Raw genomic sequence first — 27850 nt, forward strand, 5'->3', positions numbered from 1 at the left:
AAACTGATCTCCACATACCTTTCTCCTCATTGGAGAAACTTGATAAAAAATATCATTTTTTTACTTAATGCAGAACAATAGTACTCTTAAGTCTAGCAATTCCTCTTAATCCTTCTTCTTCTTGCACCATATCCACCATCGGATGTTGGCGATCATGTTGGCGATGCTATTTTTATCAAAACTGCACAAAAAAGTGCTGCTGAGTTTTGTCCAAACCAGTCCCTTAGATTTTGAAACAATGATGTTCTTCTTCTGCCTGGACCTCATTTGCCTTCAATCTTTCCCTGGAGGATTAAGTGAAGTATAATCCTTCAGCTACCTCAAATGAGTTTCTGCTCAGCCTTTCATAGATATTTATCCCCTCTGTCTCTAGCCAGTCCAAAATAGATCTGGATTTCTGACAACTGTAGCAGGCACCACATTGCTTCCAATCTCACAGAAGACTTTCCTCCCACTAACTGAGTCCTTTGTATGTATGTATGTACGTACGTATGTATGTAAGTATGTTATTTAGGTTTCTTCGGGTATTTTCCCATGGCTTAATTGTTGTGCTTTTATTATAGCGACGTTTCAGCAGAATCTTATCTGCCATCCTCAGGCTTGTGTATTGGGTTCTTTTTAATCTTGTGTGTCAGGCTTGGCAACTGTTTTTTGTCTGAATTTGGTGCTGGCTTTCTGCTTTATTTGAATGGTTTTTTCCTCATCCTGATTGGCTGGGAGTCTAGGTCTGTTTTTATTGGTCTTTGAGTTGCTGTGTTCTTGATTGGTTGGCAACATTGTGTTTTGTGCATTGGGGTTTCTTAGTGCAGCTTGGTTTCTTGTGAATGGCTGATAATTATTTATTAGGAAGCTAGGTTTTATTTGGATAGCTGGCTGGGACGTGTTTGGGCTGGAGGTATTGGGGGGGTCTGTTTGTGTCCAGGTGCTTGCCTGGATTGTGGTATAGAGATTTTTTTTGTTTGTGAGTGCAGGCGTCCAGATAGTCTGGTGGAGTCATCTCTTCTATTCATACTATTAGGTCTCTTATCAATTTCTATGGCTTCTCTGATGATTCTGTAGCTGGGGTTTTCTATAGTAGCTAGGGTTTTGGTGCCATTGAAGTCGATGCTATGATCTGTGGCTTTCATATGTTGGACTAGTGAGGAACTGTGTTCCAGCTTTTTTATTGCATTCTTGTGTTCTTCAAGGCAGGTACTTATCCTTCTGTTGGTTTGTCCTATGTATGTGGCAGGACATGATGTGCAGGATACTTCATATATGCCTTGGTTTTCTAGGTCAATTTTATCTTTGGGGTTTCTTAGGATGTATATACACTGCTCAAAAAATAAAGGGAACACAAAAATAGGACATCCTAGATCTGAATGAATGAAATATTCTTATTAAATACTTCGTTCATTACATAGTTGAATGTGCTAACAACAAAATCACACAAAAATTATCAATGGAAATCAAATTTAGCAACCCATGGAGGTCTGGATTTGGAGTTACACTCAAAATTAAAGTGGAAAAAAACACTACAGACTGATCCAACTTTGATGTAATGTCCTTAAAACAAGTCAAAATAAGGCTCAGTAGTGTGTGTGGCCTCCACGTGCCTGTATGACCTCCCTACAATGCCTAGGCATGCTCCTGATGAGGTGGCGGATGGTCTCCTGAGGGATCTCCTCCCACACCTGGACTAAAGCATACCCCAACTCCTGGACAGTCTGTGGTGCAATGTGGCATTGGTGGATGGAGCGAGATATGATGTCCCAATTGGATTCAGGTCTGGGGAACAGGCAGGCCAGTCCATAGCATCAATGCCTTCATCTTGTAGGAACTGCTGACACACTCCAGCCACATGAGATCTAGCATTGTCGTGCATTAGGAGAAACCCAGGGCCAACTGCACCAGCATATTGTCTCACAAGGAGTCTGAGGATCTCATCTCGGTACCTAATGGCAGTCAGCTACCTCTGCAGCCCCCTAAAGAAATGCCACCCCACACCATTACTGACCCACTGCCAAACCGGTCATGCTGGAGGATGTTGCAGGTAGCAGAACATTCTCCTCGGCGTCTCCAGACCTGTCACGTCTGTCACATGTGCTCAGTGTGAACCTGCTTTCATCTGTGAAGAGCACAGGGCGCCAGTGGTGAATTTGCCAATCTTGGTGTTCTCTGGCAAATGACAAACGTCCTGCATGGTGTTGGGCTGTCAGCACAACCCCCACCTGAGGACATTGGGCCCTCATACCACCCTCATGGAGTCTGTTTCTGACTGTTTGAGCAGCCACATGCACATTTGTGGCCCGCTGGGGGTCATTTTTCAGGGCTCTGGCAGTGCTCCTCCTGTCCCTCCTTGCACAAAGGCAGAGGTAGCAGTCCTGATGCTGGGTTGTTGCCCTCCTACGGCCTCCTCCACGTCTCCTGATGTACTGGCCTGTCTCCTGGTAGCGCCTCCATGCTCTGGACACTATGCTGACAGATACAGCAAACCTTCTTGCCACAGCTCGCATTGATGTGCCATCCTGGATGAGCTGTACTACCTGAGCCACTTGTGTGGGTTGTAGACTCCGTCTCATGCTACCACGAGAGTGAAAGCACCACCAACATTCAAAAGTGACCAAACCATCAGCCAGAAAGCATAGGAACTGAGAGGTGGTCTGTGGTCACCACCTGCAGAACCACTCCTTTATTGGGGATGTCTTGCTAACTGCCTATGCTTTCCACCTGTTGTCTATTCCATTTGCACAACAGCATGTGAAATTGATTGTCAATCAGTGTTGCTACCTAAGTGGACAGTTTGATTTCACAGAAGTGTGATTGACTTGGAGTTACATTGTGTTGTTTAACTGTTCCCTTTATTTTTTTGAGCAGTGTATATATGTAGATCTAGGTATGTTCGGGCCTTTTCCCTTGTAAGATTAAGAGTATCTTGGTGACGTTTCAGTGAGGTCCCACTCGCCATCCTCAGGCTGGTGCTTTCGGCTTCATGCCAGTGCAATCAGTGTGTGATCAGAGCTGCCATCTCTCTATAAATACTGGTGGAGGGGGCTGGTTTGCTGGGCTGGTTGGAAGAAAGAGTCTACCCCCCAGGCATAGGATCTCGTTGATAGTTCTGAATACTGGATTGGGACTTTGCAGAACATAGCCGATCAACTGTAGGACACTTTTTGCCACTGATGCCAAGAGTGCTTTTAGAATCATTACTTGTGATTGTTGCTAATGCAGGGCAGAAAGTAGACCAGAGCCATTTAAAAATTGAACACACATTTTAGTCAGTGGAGCTGAACTCTTTAAAAGCCAGTTTAAATACCTCTTGAGACTAAGGACACAGGAGGCTTAAATTGGTTTGCACTCAGATTGGACTGCAGTGTGATGATGAATCCTGAATTGTCAAGGCCATGCATTTCATTTCTTTTCCTTTGCATATTCTATCTGTGTTGCCCAGGTTTATATTATGAGAAGAATACTAAAAGAAAAGAAAAGGAGAAGCTCAGGTGCATTTTTTCAGCATTGTCTATGAAAATTACTTTGCAGAAGGAGAGCGATGGAAGAGCAGACTAAGCCAAAGTAGATACAGCTAAAAGAGAGGGGGAGGGAGAAAGAAGAGCTTTCCCCTTTTATCATGTAATAAGAAAGACCAGCCCTGGTGAAATGTTGGAATTCGCCAGGTGACAAACTAAACCTAATTTCTGAGATTCCTAGCAATTGCAACGGCTGGCCTGAATTTCTATGGGTATTTGGTATGGTTAGATGTCTCTAAAAATGGAGTTGCCATGAATGCAAAATTTGATAGACGGAGAACACAAAAGCAAATCTAGAATGAAATTAAGGAAGATGAAGCAAAAGCAAATAATTTGGAAGTATTAGGCTTTATAGAACTTCTTCTAATGCTACACCAGAAGTGGGGAACTACGGCCCCTTTATTACTTGTGGACTCAACTCCCAGAATTCCTGGCTCAGGGATTTTAGGAGTTGACATCCATAAATCTTGAAAAGGCCATAGTTCCGCACCCCTGTGCTACACAGTCTATTTTATACCACTGCGGTGACAGCAAGATGCTCGGAACAACTCAGAAAGATGGAAAGTGGAGATGAGAAGTTTTTCTCTTGTCTAATCAGGACTTATAAATAATTTTTGCCTGTGGGTTTATTTTAGCATACATTTAACCTGCAAAAGTGATTGTATATTAGCCTATTTGAAAATTGTTTTTCGGGGGGGGGAAAAAGTTCACCTCCATATTGGTAGTTTTGCACCAATTCACAATCAGTTCCAGGCCTTGCTAAGTTGAAAACCGAAGCAGCAGTTGTCTTTCAGAAGCTGATCTTGAGGTTGGTCCATTCTCCCCTTCCCAGGAGGATATCTCTTTCCTGCCTTCCTGCTCTCGAGTAAGTTATCCTGTTTCAAGGCAGTTGCTCTGAAAAACAAATAGAAATCTAGTACTTTGCTGGTCTCTGAAAGGCGAGTAGAATTGTGCATTTGGGAGGAGCTACAAGAATCAGTTGTAAAAACAGTCCAGCCCAAGTGCATTTTAAAGTGGAATTGCTTTAGATACTCTTTTATACCCCTGTAGCACTGAGGTCAAAAGAGCTAAAAGATGCCCTCCTCTTGTTTTTGAACAAGCCATTGCTCCTTGCAATGGCTCCCCATAATAGCAATAATAGCAAAATGGATGTGAGTGAAAGGTGGGAGATAACTATTTTAATATCCCTTTTTCCTACACAAAGAAATGGAGAGCGATCACAGTGAACATGCAGATGCCCAGATAAAATTTCCTGTATCTAACTCTTTTTCTTTCCTATCTCAAATTGGACCCAGAAGAATGGGGCTTAAGAATGGGGTTTAAGAGTGTGAGCAAATGAATACTTTTTACAAATGCCACTTTTGGCACTCTTGAGGAACTCACTACAAAACACTAATTTATTTCTCTATTAAGGCAGCAGATGGCAAAGTGCTAATGAATGTGAAAGACACACAGATCTGCTGTAAACAAACAGAATTGTGCTGGGAAAGTGGAATGAAGGAAGTTTAAAAGAATGCTACTGATCTGAGCAAAAGTTAATCAAAGGCCCACTATCCTTCTGGTAAGAAAAGGGAGAAGAGACTCCAGCAATTGCTGTTAGCAGAACATATCCCAAAGAAGCAGCATTTAAGGAAGACCAAGGAGGAAAGCAGAGGAAAGAGGAAGCCAAAGTCACCACTGAGACTAATAAACCACACATTTTGCACTGGGTCACTGCTAACAGAGGCAAAACATCACCACAGTAGGGACATAGGATTTTTGGTTGGATCTACGACAGCTCACTGCAGCCAACTTGCCATGGGACAATTCACCGCAGGACAAGAGTTACACTATGATCAAAGAAATAGTGGGATAGAATCATTAAAGAAAGGATGTCAAAGGAGGGACAAAATAAAATGTGAATGATAAACATTAAAATATTTTTTTAATTATTTTAAATACTTACATTAAATAGTTGAATGGTCCTACAGAGAATGGTTCCATGGCAAATTGGCCATGGCATATTGGCTGCAGCGAGTTGTCCCATTCCGTTTTTGCACCCCCCCTCCAATCCTCTTTGCAGAAGGCAATCCCTCCCTAATAAACTTATTTTTATAGTTAAGGTTATATTTAAGAATGAAACAAAGAAAAGGAAAGTTTTGAAGTTACTTTTTGTGTTTAATTGATGAATTTGTGTTTTATAATAATCGATATCCTGCCTTTCAGGATAATGATTCTCCCAGGGCAATTTACAAGTAAATCACCTATCTAAGATGGCACTGGCAATAGCACTTCCCACCTCTTTTTTATTTTTTAGGTGGGGGGGGGGTTGTGTTTTTTGTTTTGTTTGGGTTTGTGGGGGGGGGGGGGGGGGTGTGGGGTTTTGGGGGGGGGGGGGGGGGGGGGCAGATCTAACAAGTTATATACTGCTTCACAGTGTTTTACAGCCCTCTATAAAGTGATTTATAGAGTCAGCATATTGCCCCCAACATGGCTCCTCATTTTACCAACCTCAGAAGGATGGAAGGATGGGTCAATCTTGATCCGGTGAGACCTGAACTGCCAAACTGCTGGTAGCCGTAGTACTGCATTCTAACCACTGCGCAACTGTGGCTCCTTGTCCTCTTTGATCAGATTCATTGCAAATCTAATCATACTTGGTGAAGTAGCACAACATTATACAAAAGTATGTGTTTATTTATTGCCAATGTGTTGTGTAGGTGATCATCCTGTGGGAAACCATATCTGCATGTAATATTTTGAAACAAATCCAGATCAAAGCAGTTTACTCTAGTCTCTTCTACGATTTTCCTGACTGAATTGCTCCCCTTCTTCTTATATTTGTTCTTATTCCTGCAAGTACTTATAATAATTGCTCTCCCTTCATCCCGGTTATTTAGTCCTGTGCAAAGTAGCAATTTTGGATGAGGAAAGAAGCTTCCTGGGAGAAGAGAATAAAATATGTAATCCACCCAGGGTGCTTTTCTGATCAAATCTAATTTTTAAAGTAACAAAGGACCTTTGCTGAGTTGTAATCTTAAAACAAAAAGTCTTGTTAATAGGAAGCCGGATTCAGTTCGGTTGGACTTGGTTTTGGATAAATGGACAGAAAATCAAAATACTTGATTTCACGTAATACTTTTGAACTGGATGAATTCCCCCCGCCCTAGCAGTTTAAAGCATGACTAGACAGCATTACTCAAGAATATAATTAAACCAGGAAGTTAAACTCATTCCAGGTCTGTGAATGTGAGCAAAGCAAACCAACAAATAAACTCTAGGAAAGTTCATGTGAGGACACAAATGAGCAGGACTGATACATTCTCTGATGTATGGCCAGGACAGATTGTCCTCATGGATCTTTGTGCATGTTTTTTTAAACTTAATGACTTGTTTTCTTGTTGTTCACATTTAAATGCTATTTTTAAAAATAAAATATTAGATTTCAAGCCAGAGATTTCAAAATTTATCACCATGGGGTTTTTCACAAATTGCTTTTCCCTTTGCTTTGTGTTTCCCTACAAACCTAATATAATTGTTCAAAAGCAATATTTTATTAATTGGAAGAAACCAACCATTTCTAGACGAGGGGATGAAAGTGCAGATAAAGTGATATGTGGGAGGAAAGGTGCATCAGAAGATAGCTTCACTTCTTTGTACAACTTTGAGCAGATTTCAGGTAAATTGAACAAGTTCTGTGCTTGAAATCCAGGAAACTATTGGGTGTGGCTGCAAACATTTTGAATCAAATTTGCTCATTCACTGCTTGGTCTGTCAGTTTTGAAACCGATCTATTCAAAAGAAACATCCATTTTGAAACTTGGTCTATTCGTTTTGAAACAGAACATAATTTTGCAGCACCATCCTTCTCTAAACCGCATTCCCGAGGGAAACCGAGTGAGATTTATACTTTCAACTACAGCCAAATTAAGCTGAATGAGGCTGCGATGGAAGAACCATGGAAGAATGATAGTCTGTCTTGGAGTTTATTATCAAGCTTGGCTGATGAGTTTGGATGCAGCAGTTGGTCATGTAAGCAAAATTGTGCTGATTAAAAGAGATTTCTCTCAGCTTAAAAGAGCAAAAAGAAGGAAAAATTCCAGAAAAACAAATAAACATGATTTATAGCTTGTTTACTTAAAATTATATCCCGCTGTGTAGAATGAGACTTACTGGTAAGTATGTTTGCAGACTTAGCAATTCTGCTATATTCATTCCCAGATTTGGAGCCATTCTTCATTATAATAATCCAGAGTTTCTACTTGCTTTATTTTCTAGCACATGGAGGTATAGGCTGCATGAGCTACATAGCTCATTCTTCTTCCCATATAGCAAAGGCCCATCCCAGGACCACTGCCCTCAAAGGGAGCAATGCAAACCACTCTAGCAGGATAAGATCCACCTGAATTACTGTCAGAATCAGTTGTCACCTAATTTAAATAATACCCTTGGTCCCATAATTGCCAGAGCAACAGGTGCATGATCAAGTCTCAATCCTGAGGTAATCTTGTGTGGTTTTTATTATTTATCTGCACTAGAGCCCTCTCTGAAAGAGATGGGTGGTTTAGAAATAGGAAATCTAAATAAATAATCTTCTCTTGCCGATAATGCTGGTCAGCTTATGGAGGATTAAACAACAAACAGCAAAAATGAGAAGCTATTGCAGCAGGAAGGCGAGATGAGTTCTCTTTCTTCACAATTATGTAAACAGACAGGTTGCAAATTGTCATTCAAACCACTATCAGTGGAAAACTCAGGTCTTTTAATGCCCTCCTGAAGATCATCATATAGTTATGTAAGTTATAGCCAGGGGTGGGATTCAAATTTTTTAACAACCGGTTCTGTGGGCGTGGCTTAGTTGGTGGATATAGCTTGGTGGTCATGTTATTGGCTGGGCGTGGCCAACTCAATATCACTCACATCAAGGCACACATCTCCTTGCCTGGCCTCTCATGTCTGTGGGGATGCTGCAACAGTTGTAAGTGTAAAAAATAGTCATAAGTCACTTTTTTCAGTGCCATTGTAACTTTGAATGGTCACTCCACACAAGCAAAGTACCAGCAAAGGAGGGGGGGGGGAAAACTCCAGAGGAGTTCCTGAGACAGGAAGTCTAGTCCTGCTAAGAATGTAATAAGGGTAAACTGAGAGGCAGTTTCTGTAAGCAACACCAGAATGTTTCCTTCCTGCCTTCCTTACAGGATTAGGCCAGTAATTTCTTCTAACAACCAGTTCTTCGAACTGCTTAGAATGTTAACAACCGGTTCTAGTGAATAGGTGCAAACTGGTAGTATCCCACCCCTGGTTATAGCTATATCTATGTGTGCTTTATTCTTCCTATGATATTTTGAGGGTTCCTTTCATTATTGCAGGATCTAAGCTGGATCAGTCACCACGACCAGAGGTTTAGTCTTCCAAGCTTTCAGACTTGTGCTGGAGCTCACCCTCAGGGAACTTCTCTTTGTTCATTATGCTTATAGTATAATGTACAATAGTTCTTGTAAAACCTTAAGTCTTTCCTACTTCTTCTCCCTCCATAACCAATTGGCAATGAAGATGGCATTAAACACTGATACAGAGTCTCTGTTTAATCCCATTTTCATTGCCAATGACTCTACAGAAGATGTGCTGAAACAGAGACTGATAGAGAATGTTACAACCAGTTTATTTACCTGTATTTATATGCTGCCCATCTCACAGAAATATGACTCTGGGTAGTGTACAATTAAACCATAAAAGAACAATTACAAAAATATTCTAAGATTAAACAGAAAAAGTTATAATTCTAAAGTTAACAGAAGACTCATCACTACACCACTGCAATTCTTGTAATAATTGGTAGCTTGGTAATTGGTAATTGGTAACATGGGAGAGAAAGAGGAGTATGGAGGAGGAGGAGGACTATGACAGACTGGTCCATCAGTCTTGAACAATATTTTGAAAGATGCTCCCTAGGTAAAATATGGGATCATGCCTCAGTGTAATGGGAGGAAAAAATAGTGCACAATCTACAAGCACCAGAGCACTAAGAACTTTAAAGAAAGAGAACAAACTGTGCAAGAATACTCAATACCCAAACTACTGGTTACAACAGAAGGTATGTTGAGGGAATAGAAAAAGAACTTGCCAAATTTGCAGACGACACTAAGCTGGCAGGAATAGCTAACACCCAAGAAGATAGGCTCAAGATCCAGATGGATCCAGATGGATCTTGACAGACTAGAACACTGGGCCATATCTAATAAAATGAAATTCAATATAGAGAAAAGTAAAAGTCCTACACTTAGGCAAGAAAAACCAAAAGTACACATATAGACTGGGTGAAACCAGGCTTAACAGCAGTAACTGTGAAGTCTTATTGGACAACCAGCTAAATAATAGCCAGCAGTATGCAGCAGCAGCCAAAAAGGCTAAAAAAGATGTTGAGGTTCTAAGAAAAAGTGCAGAGAAAAGCAACCAGGATGATTAGGGGACTGGAGACTAAAACATATGAAGAACAATTACAGGAACCAGGCATGGCTAGTCTAGTGAAGAGAAGAACCAGGGGAGACTTGATAGCAATGTCCCAATATTTGAGAGAGGAAGGGATCAAGCTATTTTCCAAAGCACCTGAAGGTCAGACAAGGAATAATGGATGGAAACTGAACAAGAAGAGATTTAACCTGGAAATAAGGAGAAACTTTCTGACAGTGAGAACAATCAACCAATGGAACAGCTTGCCCTTGGAAGTTGTGGGAGAATCATCACTTGAGACTTTCAAGAAGAGATTGGACTGCCATTTGCCAGAAATGGTGTAGGGTCTTCTGCGTAGGTGGGGGGGGGGGTTGGACTAGATGACCTACAAGGTCCCTTCCAACTCTCATTATCTGTATATGTATAGATTTCATAAGAAAAACCAAAGTGAAACTGCTGCTTGTTTGCCACTGAATCACCATAGTCAGTTGAACACTGTGACTTTGGGAATATTCTTATGATAGATTTGTCTGTGGATGCCCTTATATGACCTACAATCGAGATGGATAACTGGGGGAGACTTTATTGGAAATGAGCTGTGAAATGGGAATGATGGTAAGAGTGACTGCAAGAGATGCAAAAGAACGCCAGATCAAAGTTGGAGCAAAGGGTGCTAAAGCAGTGGTAGAAGTCCTTAAGACTTCTCAAGACCAAGGCAGGACCTGCTTTTCAGGTGTCAGGAACATGTCATATATGTGAGAAAGGTTTCAAAATCCTTCACCCTGCACTTCTAAAGAGGTTTACTGAACAAAATGTCATTAAAAAGTGTCAAACAGTTTATCGGAATCAGATGAGTCCACCTGAGCCCACACACACAAATATTTCTGTAACATACACATTGTTGAAAAACTAACAATTACCCAACTGAGGACAAAAGCAGAGATGCCAGACTCTAGGTATACTTTAAATATAGTATGCAGGACAGCAAGGAGAGGTCACTTATTGGATTGACCCCTGTTAAGCTGGAATTAGACACAAAGCCTGCAGTGCCAGTCATCACATGTGCAAACTGTTTAAAGATACTCGATGTCGGGGGGAAAATCTCATTATTATGAAGGCTATATCTTGGGCAAAAGATCATGGCCTTTATTCTACGAACAGGGACAGTTTATCAAAATTCAAAATGTATCTTGGACTTAGACGTAGTAGAGAAAAGTAATCCACAGATTTGCATAGTTGTGCAGTAAGAAAAGAAGCAATCTATTTTGCTGTCATCATGTGGATCAGTCCTGACGGGCTGAGGTCAATCCCTTCCTGGATCACAAGCAAAAAGAAGAGATATTTTTCTTCTGCCCTTCTGACTTCTGGTTTGATCACTGTACTTTAACTGAGCATCTCCCCTGCAAACAAGCTCAGCACCTCCTTCCAAAAATAATCCCATTCCTCGCAATCTCTTCCAGTCTTGCTGCTCCATGGATATTGTTTTTAAATCCCTTCCTTCTTTGCTCTGACCTCCGAGATGACTTTGTATCACTTGGCTTCTCCTGTGTGTTGTATTCAGAAATTTTAAGTGCATTACATTTTTTTAAAGGGCCAGTGGCACATGGAGTAGCTAAATACAGGAAGGTGGTGGCGCAATGGCTAGAATGCAGTATTGCGGGCTAATTCTGCTGACTTGCCAGGAGTTCGACGCTGACCTGCTCAAGGTTGACTCAGCCTCCCAGCCTTCTGAGATGGGTAAAACAAGGACCCAAATTGTTGGGGGTGATATGCTGACTCTGCAAACCACTTAGAGAGGACTGTAAAGCACTATGAAGCAGTATATATGTCTAAGTGCTATTGCTATTGCTACCTATCTCTGTATCCCTTAATCCCCTCCAAGCAGAATCCAAACAGAGAACTCAGAAGAGGTTAAGGTGACTTTGTCTTTCCCTGACCTAAAAGCCTGTTTGGGTCACTTGAAGCCTTGTAGATTGGGCTTTGTGAGCCTGCTTAAGAAGCCCACTGGAAAGCTATTATCTCATGTTCTCCAGCACATGAGAACATTGTGGCTGGCAACCATCCAAAATGCGATTTAGCTTAGGACACTGGAAGGACGAAAGGAAAATTGGATCACTTTGTACCACATGAAAAGCAACCCAATCAATATTTGTTGAGCCAATTGAGCTGGCTGGGGTATTCTGGTAGTTGAAGTCTGCACATCTTAAAGTTGTGGAAGTTGAGAAGCATTGCTCTAAGCTCTGTGGTTAGCCAGAAAGGAGGTTTTTCTGTTACTTATATATGATGTATTCACTAAGTTAATATTAGCCTCTAATTCTTGCATTAAAAGAATAGTTTGGTATGCTTGAGTGATCTCACTGAGCACTAGTCCCTTGAGGTATCACATCACTGCCTAATCCTAGCTGTTTGGTTGTGGGTTTTTCCTCTATCCTCTTCACCACATAAAAAGTGTAAAGAATTCTTATTTTGTCATGGGTGGAGAAAAAACTTAACTACTTCATACCAAAGGGGGATGGCAGCCTATCCTCAAAGACATAACTGCTACATTGGGGAATCAACTCTCTTGATTGGCATTTCCCCTGAAAAAGAATCTGGAACACCAAAGAAAGAAATTGAGGAAGGGTAGGAAGTGAATTAGAGAAGTGAAAGTAAATCCTGACATAAGCACATCTTGTTGGCCAAGAGTCCTCGACCCCCAGACTGCGGACTGGACTGGTCCACAGTCTTCCAAAAACTGGGCTGCATAAACAGGTGAAGCCCATTTACACACATGCACAGTATCCTATTGGCAACGCATGAAACCACGCTCCTCCAGTCTGTGGAAAGGTGTCTCTCCATGGAACCGGTCCATGGTTTCCAATAGATTGAGGGCCACTGTTGTAGGCCACCATTAATGTAAGTTGTAAGAAAATATAAGTGGGATATAATAATAAATAAATATTAGTTGGTTTTCCTGCACATTGCAGAGCCTTGCTGATTCTTGCTGATTCTTCAAACTCCAGTGATCCTTTGCTTTCCCAAAAGAGACATTTTGGAAACCACACATCTAACTGCCATACACAGCGTCTAAGCAATCAATCCTTATACAGCAGTTTATTCTACACTTTTGCGATAGATCCATCAGTGTCTCCTGTGAACAATTCCCATGTCTCTTTCGTCAAAATGAAATCTTAATTAAATGTCTCTCTTGCATGTATTTTGAAGCATTTCCTTGAGATTTCCTTATTTACAACTAAGGTGCCCTCCCGTCTGGGCACTTCTAGTGAATCTGTGTATAAGAAATTCTAGGGGAGGAACATGTGCTCTGCTAATTCCCTGCAAATGGCAGAGAGTAGAGCCCCATCAGTGGTACATAGGAGACAAACCCAAGACTGCAGAGCAGGATGCAGTTGGCTAAATTGGCAGGGAAACACAAAACATTTTCATCCAGATTACAGTGCATAGAAAACATGGATTAAAAGCCTTTCCATTTTGCTGCAGTCCTTATTCTGATTGCACATTCCCCTGTTACTGTTATCTATTTAAAACAAGAATTGGCATGCAACAGCAAAATGCATATGTAATAAAAATCGTAAGTTGGCCCCGATTCCCATCCATCTCTGCTGTGATGTTGCAAGAAGCAGAAATCATTCACAAAGCAATGCTTTGTTCCTCCATCAGCCACTTACCATCCAGTAAAATCTACGCTTTTAGAGGAAAAGCCAAGATATTCTGTAGCCATTCTGTAGCCGTTCATTTTCTAATGGAGGTGTCATTCCATCTTGAAATGTTCGGTTTTGCATCAGACTAATCTCGGCAGACACAAGCAAGCTTGAGCTTTTTGATAACACCTTCCCCAAGAAGGCAGAAATGGGTGGCCCCTTTACTCCCTGTGCGCATCAGGTGTACACTCTGAAGCAAACCTGGCTGAAGCCATCTTGTGCTGCCTCATAGGTTCCATGAAGCCTGAGAGGGGGAAGGGAGGGAGGAAGTAGATAGCCCAGCTAGTAGTCAAAACAATTTTTTTCCCTGTGGGAACCAAGGTCATCGTAACGGGACGGTTGAAGGAGGAGAGGAGCCTATCAGCTATATTCATTGGACAATGTGACCGGTGATATCTAGGAGGGGGGGATTTTTACTCTTTTAATCCGGTGAAAACCACAGGAACTTTTAGATTTGGTTTTCACCAGCTGTGCCAATATAAATATAAATAGAGTAGAGTAGAGTGGAGTGGAGTGGAGTGGAGTGGAGTGGAATGGAATGGAGTGGAGTGGAGTGGAGTGGAGTGGAGTGGAATGGAATGGAATGGAATGGAATAGAATAGAATAGAATAGAATAGAATAGAATAGAATAGAAAAACAGAATTGGAAGGGACCTTAGAGGTCTTCTAGTCCAACCTCCTGCTTAGGCTGGAAACCCTATACCATTTCAAACAAATAATTATCCAATCTCTTCTTTAAAAATTCCATTGTTGGAGCATTTACAACTTCTGAAGGCAAGATGATGTATCCAATAAAAATGTTCTACCTGCCTCAGAGTTCTGCTTTCAATGGGTGCATTACTCAGAACACTAACATTAGGAGATGAATGGATCTGCTTAGTTTCAACATATGGGTAGTCCTTAATTTACAACAGCTCATTTAGTGACCATTCAAAGTTACAACAGCACTGAAAAAAGGGACTTATGCCCATTCTTCACACTTATGACCTTTGCAGCATCCCCATTACATCACATGGTCAAAATTTGGCTGTTTGACAACTGCCATGTATTTATGAGGGTTGTGTTGTCCCTGGATCATGTGACTGACCCCTTTTGTGATCTTCTGACAGGCAAAGTCAATGGGAGAAGCCAGATTCACTTAACAACCATGTTACTCACTTAACAACTGTAGCACGAATGGTCATTAAATGGGGCAAAACTCACTTCACAAATGTCTCACTTAGTAACATAAATTTTGGGCTCAATTGTGGTTGTTAGAAGACTAGCTGTATTGTAAAATGTTTAACGTTTGTTGGGTGCATCTCACATTATAAATACCCATGTTAAAAGGAGGAGAAATATGGAATATGTTTTTTTTATGCATAAAACTGATCTTTCACCAGCTCAACCCCCATTATAGACTCTGGGGTCTTCTAAAACCAACTTATTCTTCACCTTAAGTTCTTTGTAGTTGACTGTTATGAAAAAGACATTCAACAAAGAACGGTGCTGGCTATGAAGCCTGCATCTTTTTAATGGAAAGGAGGTTTTCATTTCCCCTTCTCTCTGTGTGTTTTATTGAAAAAAGGCAAATTAAAATTCCATCGTAGAAGTCTTTGAGCTCTGGGAAAAGAAAAGGTCAAGATAGGTGGACAAGGGCAATTTAAAGCTTCTGGTTGGTTGGTTGATTAATAGTGCTTATAGCCCATCTCAACCCAACAAAATGAATATTTCTAGCCTTAAAAAAACATCTGAGTCCAGATTATCCTAAGAGATGGTGCACCAGAAAATAATACCCCGGGATGAAAAGAAAAAAGCCAGGTCAGTGTGATGTAGAGGATCACATCCTTATTTGGTCACAAGGTTCATTGGATGGCCTTAAGTTAATTGCTGTCTTACAACCTAACAACTCATAGAATTGTAGATGCAAGGTTAGGGTTAGGGTTAAGGTTAGTATCTAACCCTAACTAGGTTAACAAAGTGGAGGATTAAGGATGATATGATAGCAATCTTCCAATTCTTGAAGGGCTTTCTCTGGGGTGGGAGGGCTGATTTATTCTCCAAAGTATCTGAGGGCAAGACAAGAAGCAATGGGTGGAAACTAATCAGATCAGGGGTGTCAAACTCGTGGCCTGCAGGCTGAATGCATCACACATTGGCCACCCCAACACACACACACACACACCCCAGTTTGCAAAGTGGGAAAAAGTTGTGATATGTCACGTGATGACAACGTGTCATCACGAGTTTGACACCCCTGAGTTAGATCAGGATCCAGCTCAGGAACTAAGGAGAAACTTCCTGACAGTGAGAACAATTAATTAATGGAACAACTTGCCTCCTGGAGTTGTGGGTGCCCAATCACTGGAGGTTTTCAAGAAGAGATTGGACAATCATTTGTTCAGGATGAAATAAGGACTCCTGCCTAGGGCAGGAGGTTGGATTAGAAGACTTCCAAGGTCCCTTCCAACCAGTGGTGGGATTCAATTTTTTTTTACTACCGGTTCTGTGGGCGTGGCTTGGTGGGCGTGGCAGGGGAAGGATACTGTAAAATCTCCAGTCAGAGGTGGTATTTGCCGGTTCTCCGAACTACTCAAAATTTCTACTACCGGTTCTCCAGAACTGGTCGGAAACCTGCTGAATACCACCCCTGCTTCCAACTCTGTGATTTTATGAAATTTAGCAGGCATTCCTTTTGAGAACCAGCACAGTCTCAAAGAATCCAGTTCTTACAAGACACAGAGTTGTTTTTAAATTGCATTTTTTTTTAAAGACAAAAATCTAATCTAGAGCCTAATATAAAAAACCTCTTCCCATTTACCTGAAATTTGATATCCTTCATTTCCTTATGATGATTTGCTACACTTGAAATATTTCATAACATCAAAACAAGTAACATTGTCTTCATCGAAGGCAATCAGTAGGCTATCCAGGGATTTGGGTTTCCAAATTCAGATTAAATCAAAAATTCAGAAGACCTCTACATTAGTCTAAAGGCAAATGACACTGTTTTTTGAATGGCTGAAATGGCTCCAAGCTTTATGCTTAGGCTCAGTTAAGTTCAGGGGAATAAATATTTAAAACCACTTCTCTGTCTGCTCATTTCCATATCAGTGTTCTCAGCTCACTCCAAAACAGAACGCAAAAAACTTCACAAATTGCACATGAGTCCCACTGAGGACCACCCATGCCTATTCCCAAACTAAAGCTTCAATTTAGAGGTGATCATGCTATGTCCAAAGCTAAGCTTGAAGCATCATAAATAATTTGGGAACTAGCTTCTGGGCAAGAAAATTTGATCTTGGGCAAAATAAGAGACTTTTGGAAATCTCAAGTGTTGTGCATCTCTATCAATGTTATCATTATGACACATTTTGCTGTGTTTTGTGAATTTCATATATAGTGTGTGTTGAATGTGTTGTAGGGGCAAAGGAGGGTAAAGAGAGCACCGGGGGATTTAGAAGGAGTCTTTAATATTTAAATTACTAATCTATATGCCCTCTAGAATCTAAGAGCCTACAAATCCATTAAATCTGCATCAGATTTATGGGTAGCATGTTTCCTTGTGAAAGTGCATGCTAGCAATACTGAACTCCACTATAAACTGGTTTGTTTCCTAAGTAATGAATTTTGACTCAGCTAAGAGAACAATGGGGGCTACCTACATGCTGAGATGAGCAAGGGAGAAAGAAGGAAGTGTGATGACCCGGGGCATGGCACAAAGGCAACACAGTCAGATAATCAGTAGGAGTCCCTTTATTAGCCCCAACTTTGCCCTCAATGTCCTGGTTACCTTCTGGGCTGGAGAAAAACTCTCCCAGGAACAGCCTTGGCTTCAGAGAAGCAAGTCCAAAATGTGGTCAACAAAAACTGTAACTATAAGTCCAATCAAGGTAGGTAATTAGTTCAGGAGGGCAGGAGCAAGAATTCCAGATGTGAAGGCACAGCAATAACTCAAACGGTTGGGAAAATGCCAGGAACACAGATAAAGTCAACACAAGATAAACTCACATTTGCTCCTAGCAGCTGCTGCACTCAGCATTCATCTCTTTTAAACTCTCATTCCCAGGTGTGGCTAATGAAGGGAATCAGGGCCCTTTCCTTTCCCCGTAAGCCATGCAACCCACATTGCTCTCTTCTCCGTTCCTCCCTGTGTGCCCTAGGATGAAGAGGGGGTGGGCCTGGGTCTACCTCTGAACTCCCTCTCCCTTGTTCTACCTCTTCCCTGCTCTGCCCAGCCAGACTTTGCCCTTCCCCAGTTTCCTCCACAGCCAAGAGAGCGACACTCCCACTCCCTGTCAGCTGTTCTTCCTCCTCAGATTCAGACTCCAACAGGGGCATGACAGGGAAGGGAGGGAAGGAGGGAGGGAGGGAGGGAGGAAAGAAGGAAGGAAGGAAGGAAGGAAGGAAGGAAGGAAGGAAGGAAGGAAGGAAGGAAGGTAGGAAGGAAGGAAGGAAGGAAGGAAGGAAGGAAGGAAGGAAGGAAGGAAAGCTTTGTTCATCTCTTGATGCAAAGCTTTATTCTGATTTTTTCTGTTTTTCCATTATTATTATCATTTATTATTGCACAGGTGTTTTGTTGAACTGGGCATTTATTAAGAGCTAATTCCACCTCCTGCTGCTTCCTTCTGACCTTCCTTCTCCATCTTGTGACCATGATTTTACTTGATTATACTGTATTATCCTTTTATTGGGTTAGGAATATTTATTTTTTGTTGATTTTAATGTTTTTATGCTGTAAGACAGCGGCCTCCATCCTGTTAGGCACCTGGGACAGATTCTGTGAAGACAGGGTTTTCTGCAGACCAGAGGCCGCCGTGGTTTCATGTACTGCCTGCATCCCATGGATGGGGCTTCACATATTTGCACAGTCTGGTTGCTGGCATGCCGCAGCCTGGTTCCAATCTATGGACCAGGGGTTGGGGACCCCTGCTGTAAGGGCATAAAATAATATATGCCCAGAGTAGCTTTGAAATGAGATGAGTGGCAAATGCATTTAATTAATAAATAAGAAAAATATTAAAAGTCTCTTTCAAAATATTAAGATTTCTCTTGTGTGGAATGTAAACATGCCCCCCCCGTATGAATCCCAATATTATTTTCAAATGGACAAAAAAGGAATACAATGCACTTGAATGACCCTGAGGATGAAATGTAGCAACCGGAGGATAGATTTGTATTAGGAGGACATGGCTGATAAAGGGAATGTAGAACAGAACATTATCATAGTGGTAACAGTACTCTGGGAACTTTTAAAAATCTGGGTCCTCAGTCTTCATTCTTCTTCTTTAGCAGATTGGGAAGCAAAGAATAAACCAAGAAGTTTTTAAAATTTTTGCTGGATAAATCAAGTGTTAATGAGTAGTTTTTTCTCCAACAGCATATCTGGAAAATGAGCCAATAACAACCTAAGTTATGATTCTGCTCAAACTCAATGAATTTTGTCCCAAGAGTTTGCTCAGCCCCCTCCTATGATGCTAAATGACACCTGAAAGTCAAGACAATTAACAGATACCAGAAACTGTGGAAGGAACAGCTGACACAAAACAAAAAGAAAGCATCTTTCCTGACAAATTCATACCCAATTAACTTACTTCATTAAAAGTCCTGGGCTAAATCAGAAGTCTTTTGTTCTATAATCAGAACTCTTAAGGCCATAGTTCGGAGCATGCTCTGACGTAGGGATGCACAAATTGGTCTATCCACTCTATCTCAGTTTGACATCATGTTCAATCATAGATTCGTCCCATCAAATCTAAGCGCCATGCTGCACATTAAATAAATTAATTAATTAAACCCCAGGAAAAATGCATTTATTTTCAGATGTAATTCTTTCTAACATAAACCTATATCTTAGTATGTGTATTATATTAATATAGACAATTGCCTCTAAGAGGGCAAAGTATGGTAGCTCCAGTGACCTTGATAGTGGCAGAGACAAGACTAGGACAAAAAACTTACAGTAGGATCACTTTCACTGTTAAGGTCAAAATGGAAGAGGAGAAGCTAAGAGTGATCTACAGTGATAGTGAGGGAACATGGGACTTTGGAGGTGTGAGGGAAGCCAACTATGAGGAAGAGCTCTAAAATAAAATCTGGGAGAAAGGAATGACAAACCGCTGCTGTTCTGTTGCCAAGAAAACTGGAACATGTAGACAAATTAGAGCATCAGATTATCATACCTTCCCTCCAAATTAGAAAGATTTGCCAGTGGAGGTTCATATATAACACCTGTTCTTTATTCTAAAACCTGCTTCCAGCAACATAAACACAGACACTATTCCTGAATTATACTGGGTTATCAGACTAAAATAGTGCATAATACAAAATAGAAAAATGAAGAAGTGCATTTCAGCCAGCCAGGTCTCTTCCCCATGCATATTAAGAAAGAAACAATGAATTATTGGTGTCAAAAACTCAGGTTAAATTTAGACAATGAAAAACAATACGATTGCCAAGAAGGTATTATCTAAAAAATATACTGTCATGATATAAGGAAGAAATTTATAATGCTTAAGTTATCCAAAAGGAAGTTGAAGAACTGGGGGCAAAAACTCCAAAACTGAGCAAAAAACAAACAAACAACTCTAAAATTTCAAGGAAGCAAAGAATCTAAATTGCTTTCAACCAAGCTTAATTAATAGCTAAGGAAAGAGAGATGGATGAAATCCTTGAGCAACAAGGATTTAAGACAACTGAATGCATTTTGAAAGTCATGTAAGCAAGGACAAGGAATGAAACTGCTAGTCAAGACTATAAACAAATGGATGAATATGAAGCATTTTTTTAAAAAAAATATCCAATTAAGATAGGAATACCCAAAAGTAATTAGGAAAGCAATCTGATGGAGGTCAATGAGATTAAAGGAATAAGAAAGCAGTATACTGAAATCTTAGAAACAAGATTATAGAACAAAATAAATATTTGAAGAGGGAAAATATATTCAAAACCAATTCTTCTAGAAAGTGGGGTTCCTCAGGCAGTCAACCAGCTGTCCAATAGGAAAACACCAGAAATAGCTGGAATACTCATTAACTTGTTTTAAAATTCAGGAGAAGTCAATGAAAATGTTAACAGTTCTTGTCAGCAAATATTGGACAGGGCTGAGTGGCCTAGAACTTGGATAAAATTAATGCATATAGTTGGACCAGAAAAAGGTAAATGCTGGAGAAGGCATAAATTACTAAACTGTTTCATTAATTCAAGACACAACTGGTTTTGTTGAAGATCTTACAAAGAAGAATGGAGGCACACGTGGAGAGAGAAATGCTAAATGAACAGATAGGTTTCAAAAAGAGCTACAGTGGTTCACGCTCACACATTCCTTGTCATATTCTGTCAGCAGTGTTTTAACTCAAATGTTCATTTTGCCTGGATAACATGGCTTCTGTGCAAGCTCAGAAAAGACATTGCTTCTTTACAGAGCTGTAGATGGGCGGGGTATGTGCCCACCCACATGCCAAAGCACCTTTTGGCTTTGGATATAAACCACCTACTGAATTATCAACAACAACAAAATATTCAGCAAGCCCATCTGACTAACAATATTATTTTTATTTAGTATATGCTTATATCTAAGTGCAATGTAGCACTTGTATAGCAAAGAGAGTTCTTGGGTAGAAAGAAATGACCCAAAAATATTAATTAGATTTCAGAGATAATTCTTTAACATGACGATTATCCAGATTTATGTCCCAACCTTTGATGCAGAAGAAGAGCAGGTTGACAAGTTTTGTGGTCAAGTTAAATCTCAAATCAACAGAAGAGGCAAGTAACAGACTGGAACGCCAAATTTGGAAATATAAATGAGGAACATGTAGTTGGGCTGCATGGCCTAAGAAACAGAAATGAAGCAAAATAATGTTATCAGTTTCTGCCCATCCAATTATTTTTTCATTGCTAAAAGGGAATTTAAACCAAAATGATACCTATATACATGGACATAAAAATGAACATATTTTTGGTGCAAAAATCAAAGATTGTTCTACTGAGCTGACAGGAGGACAAATTAAGAACTTCTGGTGTTCAATTCCATGTCACCCTAAAGCAGGAAATCAAAGCCAGCCTGTTCCCACAATATAAAAATGAGCACCTATTAATCATTTTCAATGAGAAGATGAGCAATCACTTTGAAGTCTTTAACCCTGTTGATAAGAAATCAGATGAACTGTAGAATAAAATCAAAGGTGTTGTCAAGATGTTGTGAATTTAAAAGAGATTTCCAAAGATGGAAGAAAGCAACCTGGATGTCAGAACAAACAGTGGAAATTGCCATGAAGATAAGTCAAAGCCAAGAAAGATAAAGATCCCAGAAATAATATTAACTAAATCCAGAGAGTTGCTGAAAGAGACAAGAAGCAGTACTACAAGTTCTATAAAAACAACATAGATGCAAACAAACATGGAAAAAGAAGGATCATTTTCCAAAAGATCTCTGAACTCAGCAGGAGCTTTTAATTGGCATGCTAAAGGACATCAATGGATAGAAACAATTGATTCAAAAGAATCAAGGAGATAGAATGAGTAGTTGGAACATTTTTTTTACAGTAGAGATGTCAACATGTAAGATACCTTAGAAAACATTCCATAATTATAAGAAATAGTAGTATTGAAACTTGAAATTAGATCAGTGCTTTGGTCATTACAAAGTCAGGAGGCTATAGAAACTGGCAGAATATCTGTATAAATGTAGTGAGCAATGGAAAAAAGAATGTGTAAAGGATAAAACTAAATTATTCCAACAGATCTGACATAGTGGTCAATAGATTGGAAGAGGTCTGCTTACCAGTATCAACCATCTTACTAATTACAACAGATAAAATAACCAGCTTTAGAAATGAATATATTGTGGTGATGGGTAGATTCTACTTTTTAGGCTTGACTAAAACCAGTAAAGGAACAATTAAAAAATACATCTCAGACTACAACTTGGTAGTACAATAATGAAAACGTAGAAAAGATGTTCAGATGTTGTGTCATATGTATACCTCCAAAGATCAGAATCATGAAGGTAATCGTTTCCCCTGTGCCATTTAATGGAAATAAAAGTTGGGCTTTGAAGAAGGAGGATAGAAAGAGTGTTGATAGTTTGGGATGTTAGTGTTGCAGAATAAAACAACAGGGATAAAAAGGGAAATAAACAAATGGATCTATGGAACAAATAAATCCAGAATTCTTACTTAAGCACAAATTCCAAAGCTCAAGTGTTCATACGTTTGATATGTGAAGATCCAGCTTCCTTTCCATAATGCCAGGAAAAAATAACAGGAAAGAAAAAAATGACAAGCAGCAAGGTAGACAGCTTCAATTACAGCAGGAATGGGTGCTATGTTGGAAGACCAGCAGGGTATATGGTTGGTGACAGATCATCCTACATATATCCCATCCAATTTCATAAACTCAGACAGCTCACATTCACATCAAAAATATACTTAAAGGTATCATAGAATTATTAATCAATTAAAAAACCATAGGCAATAAAAACATCAAAACATAGCTGGATAAATGTCATATGCCTGGCAATACAATAAAGTCATTATTGTCTTATTCAGTTTTAGAAGCGTGGAGCCATCTGGGGAAAAACAGAGCATTTCAAAATAATGCCCCCACCAAGAGAAAAAAAAACAACTATTTTTGATTCCCAGCTTTCATACATTCTGGGCAAAGAAAACCCAGAGCACTTCCCAGAGTGGGCAGACTGCATTTGAAGATGATAACATGGACCTAAGGAATAATTCATTTGGACTGATAGCGGGACAGATTCAATTAACAAATCAAGAATAAGATATTTTTATGAAGTCATGCAGCAGCATACAGGGAATTAACAAGACAAAAAGTCAAAATATGTCTGTACAACAAGGACAATCACATTATCACAACCACCATCCTGGCTTTTTAAAAATGTTCCTGGAGATACTATTGAAGTATACTATTAAAAATTCTCCATGCAGAAGGTACTAGGAGTAGTATACAGCATTAAAATCATTTTAAAATATATATAGTAACTAACATAACAGGAAAAGAAGCAAAGAAAGTAAACTGAGCTCTTCCTGTGCTTTTTGTAGCAAATTGATTTGCAACCATCTCCCTCTGTAGCTCTTAGTTTGTGAAGATCCATTTGCTCCAATAAAAAAGCTATATCTTGGCAAATACTATTAAAGGGTGAGCAAAATGAAAACTTTGCCAGAATAGCTTAAGCACAATGGGTTTATAATTTTCTTTTCACTGAATCTTCCTCCTCTTCTTCCTTTATTACATTTACTAACTTCCCAGCTCCACTGCCTTCTGCCTTCAACAATACAAATGCCAGGTTGGATTCTTCTAACGTGGATGAGGTGGGTGGCTTTGGAAGGTGTAGTGGACGGGTGGGGTGGGAGAGAGAAATCCCCACTTGTTTTGTGGCTGCAGCTGCATCTTCCAGGCAAACGGATCACGTGCAAATTGCATACTAATCATTACTTGTGATTAACCTGACTTAATTGACAGTCTAAAATCACACACCTGACCTATCACTGCTGCAGATGTTGTCTTGTACCTATCTGTTCTTCCATGTTTAAACATTAAGAATATTGGGGAGATGAACAAAATGTTTATGTTGCGAATTAACCACTGTGTATTTTATGGCAGCACTTAATTAACAGCTTATCATGATTGCAGGAAGACACAACATGGGAACCTCAACTGGTAATAAAATGACATTTTCTGTTTCATGTCTATGAAACTTTTAAGAGATGTCAACAACATAGTGGTTGTTTTTATGGTGGGGATGGTGATGGAGATAAGGAAATTGCACCACATGAAAAATTAGATAGGCCTTTAACATGGACAGAATGTGATAGCAACTTTTTGATTCTTGTAGAATCCTTTCTTATTCAGTTTTACTTTTTGTGAAACTAGAATATTTTACCAAATAATTGGTTCAAGTAAAAATATAGTCTACCTTAGATTCTATGATGCTTGTCTTAAGAAAACAGCCAAAGTAAATGGTTCTAGAGATTGCTTACAACCACACATTTATAGGTGGTTCACACATATTCAACACCATAGTTGAGGGTAACAAGCACTGGAGTAATCCGAATGAAGAAAAACAAGAGATAATCAATCAAAGATTAAGTCACCAAATATATGACTTGGTATACAATTTAGGTATTATTAAATGAATACAGGGTTCTTGATTATTTGATTAAATGTGTAACAGTGTTAAGAAGCAAAGCAGACAATGACATTGAAAGATGGCAGAAAGACCTTGAGCATTAAACAAGGAACAAAAGATTGAAAGGCATGAGGTAAATACATGTAAGACTTGCAGAAAGAGACAAAAGTATAAATCATTTGGCCCAAGACAGCATTAAAGTGACGCATGAGAGCATCAATGGGTGGGAAACAAAAGACTGTTTTCAGCTTGGAATTAATATACTTCAGCAATATATTTTTTTCTGTTACGGTTTCATGAATTGTCTTCTCTCATCTTTAGATGCATGATGTTTAAGGTACTATTTCCTGCTTATTCTAAAGTCCATAGTGATTCAAAAAGGTTTAAATTGTGTTAGAGTGTGTCACCTTGGAAGGAAGTCAGATGACTTGAAAGAGGGATTGGATTGGGATTGGCAATGGAGAGAGGAGAGAGCAAATGTCTTGCCAACATAATTCTCTTTCAAATCAAGAATAGCTAAAAAGCATTAAACAGTGAACAAAGCCACAGAGAGTAATACAATGTAAGTTATCTCCAAGCAATAAGGTGATCCAGAATCATTTATGTGGATCAGAGCACTTGGAGTATGTGAACTGCTTGCTCCACATGATTTTTTAACAGGTGAAAAACTCTCTTCAATATGTAGAGATCCAGAATGTATCATCCAAGTATCAGGAGAGCTGGGACTGTCCAGACCTTTTTGGATCAATCACACCAGGCTTCAGTGTAGTCTTGTTATGTTTTGGTTCTGTGGGTTGTCAGGTGTGTATAGCCTTTATTGAAAGCTGTAGAAATTTTAGTCTGAATTGGATTTGCTGAAGGAAGCGAAAAGGCTTATTTATTTATACACCATATGTATTTTTATATCACTCCACAATCAATTTGCTAGGGTAGTTTACTGAATGAATAAAATAAAAGGTAAATACAAATACATACACAGACTAACACTACAGTCCTTTAAATGCTCTAATGTTAGAAGCTTCAAAATTTTTATGGCCATGACAGGCTGGAAGAGTGTAAGTGAGAAAAGGCTTTTGTAGATTTTGTCTTGAAAGGATCCTTCCTTCCTTCCTTCCTTCCTTCCTTCCTTCCTTCCTTCCTTCCTTCCTTCCTTCCTTCCTTCCTTCCTTCCTTCCTTGATGGTTTTTAGATTCAGTAGATCCTCAAGCAATAGAAATAGCACTTAGAATTATATGCTTCTCCATAGTACCTTACAGCACTCTCTGAGTAGTTTGCAATGTCGGCCTATTGACCCAAACAATCTGGGTCCTCATTTTACCAACTTCAGAAGGATGGAAGGCTAAGTCAACCTTGAACTCCATCAGGATTAACTCCAGATTGTGGGCACAGGTAGCCTGCAGTACTGCATTTTAACCACTGTGCCACCAGGGCTCTTGCAAGCCCTGCTTCCATGCTTGTGTTCACACCCCTTTTGCCCACAGCCGGTTCTGTGGACATGACTTAGGCTTGGTGGTCATGTGACTGGGTGGACATGGCTTGGTGCTCATGTTATTGGCTGGGTGTGGCCAACTCAATATCACTCACATCAAGGCATGCATCTCCTCACCTGGCCTCTCATGACTGTGGGGATGCTGCAACAGTCGTAAGTGTGAAAAATGGTCATAAGTCATTTTTTCAATGCCATTGTAACTTTGAATGGCCACTCCACACAAGCAAAGTACCAGCAAAGGAGGGGGAAAAAATTCCAGAGCTTTCTGTCCAAGCATGCTTTTTCCTGAAACCCCATCCCACTTTAAGAAGAGGGACTGGTATTTTTCCCCCTGAGGTTGGTGAACTTTGATAAAAGGGGAAGGAATTCAGTTCAGAGAAATCCACCAATCTCTTTCCTTAATATGCTATGCACACAATAAATTAGAACTGCACCATTTGATTATAGTCAACGCAGACTCTTGTGGATAACATTTTAACTTGTTCATGAGGATGAGTCTATTGTTATTGTTATTTTTATAACAACTTAAGAAAAGAATGAAAAAAATCATAAAATACACAAAAAAGAATAGGAAAGATATACAGATAAGTACAAAAACACTCTACACAATAATTTTCTAAATTTACCTTAGGAAGGAAAATAATTAAGGAATGTCTAGCATTACATCATATTAACGCATATTTTTATTAGTAGATAAAATTACTTCAAGCCCACTACAACCATAATACCTCAAAAAAATCAAATTTCAAAGTTTCGAGACGTAATTTAAATTGATATTGAGATATTTAATAGTAAAAAAACCATCATAAATCTATTTATATGGAGTAAAATATTATTTCAAGGCACTGTCAATGATTCAGAAACCAGATCATATGAGTTAATGACCCCTTAAACTAGATAAAATATGATATCCATCCTTTTGAATACATTTTTTGTGAGTATCCAATAAACTCAAATAAAGTATTTTTTTAAAAAAAGTTTTTATTGGTTTTTTAAAAACAAACATAAACAAACAGAACATAAAAACATCAAGCCATCTTCCATATGTATACATACAGTGTGCCGGTTGGTTTACAAATTGTTTTGTGCTTCCATTTCGTAGTCTTCAATTACAATTACGTTGCATATAATCTCGTATTTTCAATCAAAAATTAAATACCTTAGTATCATTATTAATCAATCATTTGACTATATTTTTATTCATTCATGTTTTACAAGATAATCATAATTTACTTAGTTTCTTTTATAACAGTTCATATTATAATCCCAAATCTATCCTAAAATCATTTTGTAGGTATAATAAGAAAGAAGTACATCTTTATATATTTATTATTTTCTAAAAGTCTACATATTTCATTACTGTATTTTATTGTCTAACCATTGATAGAAAAGATCCCAAATTTTATAAAATTGTTTATCTTCTTGTTCTCTAATTTCAAATGTCAATCTACTCATTTCAGCACATTCCAATATTTTCTTAATGATTTCCTCCTGTGATGGTGTTTTCTCATTTTTCCAGTTTTTGGCAAATACAATCCTAGCCGCTGTTAATGCATTTACAATCAGATATTTCAAGTCTTTACTATATATTTCAG

Source organism: Notechis scutatus, chromosome 2 (assembly GCF_049901735.1).
Source record: "Notechis scutatus isolate UNSWTSFEM ecotype Mainland chromosome 2, rNotScu1.2, whole genome shotgun sequence".
Lineage (NCBI taxonomy): Eukaryota > Metazoa > Chordata > Lepidosauria > Squamata > Elapidae > Notechis > Notechis scutatus.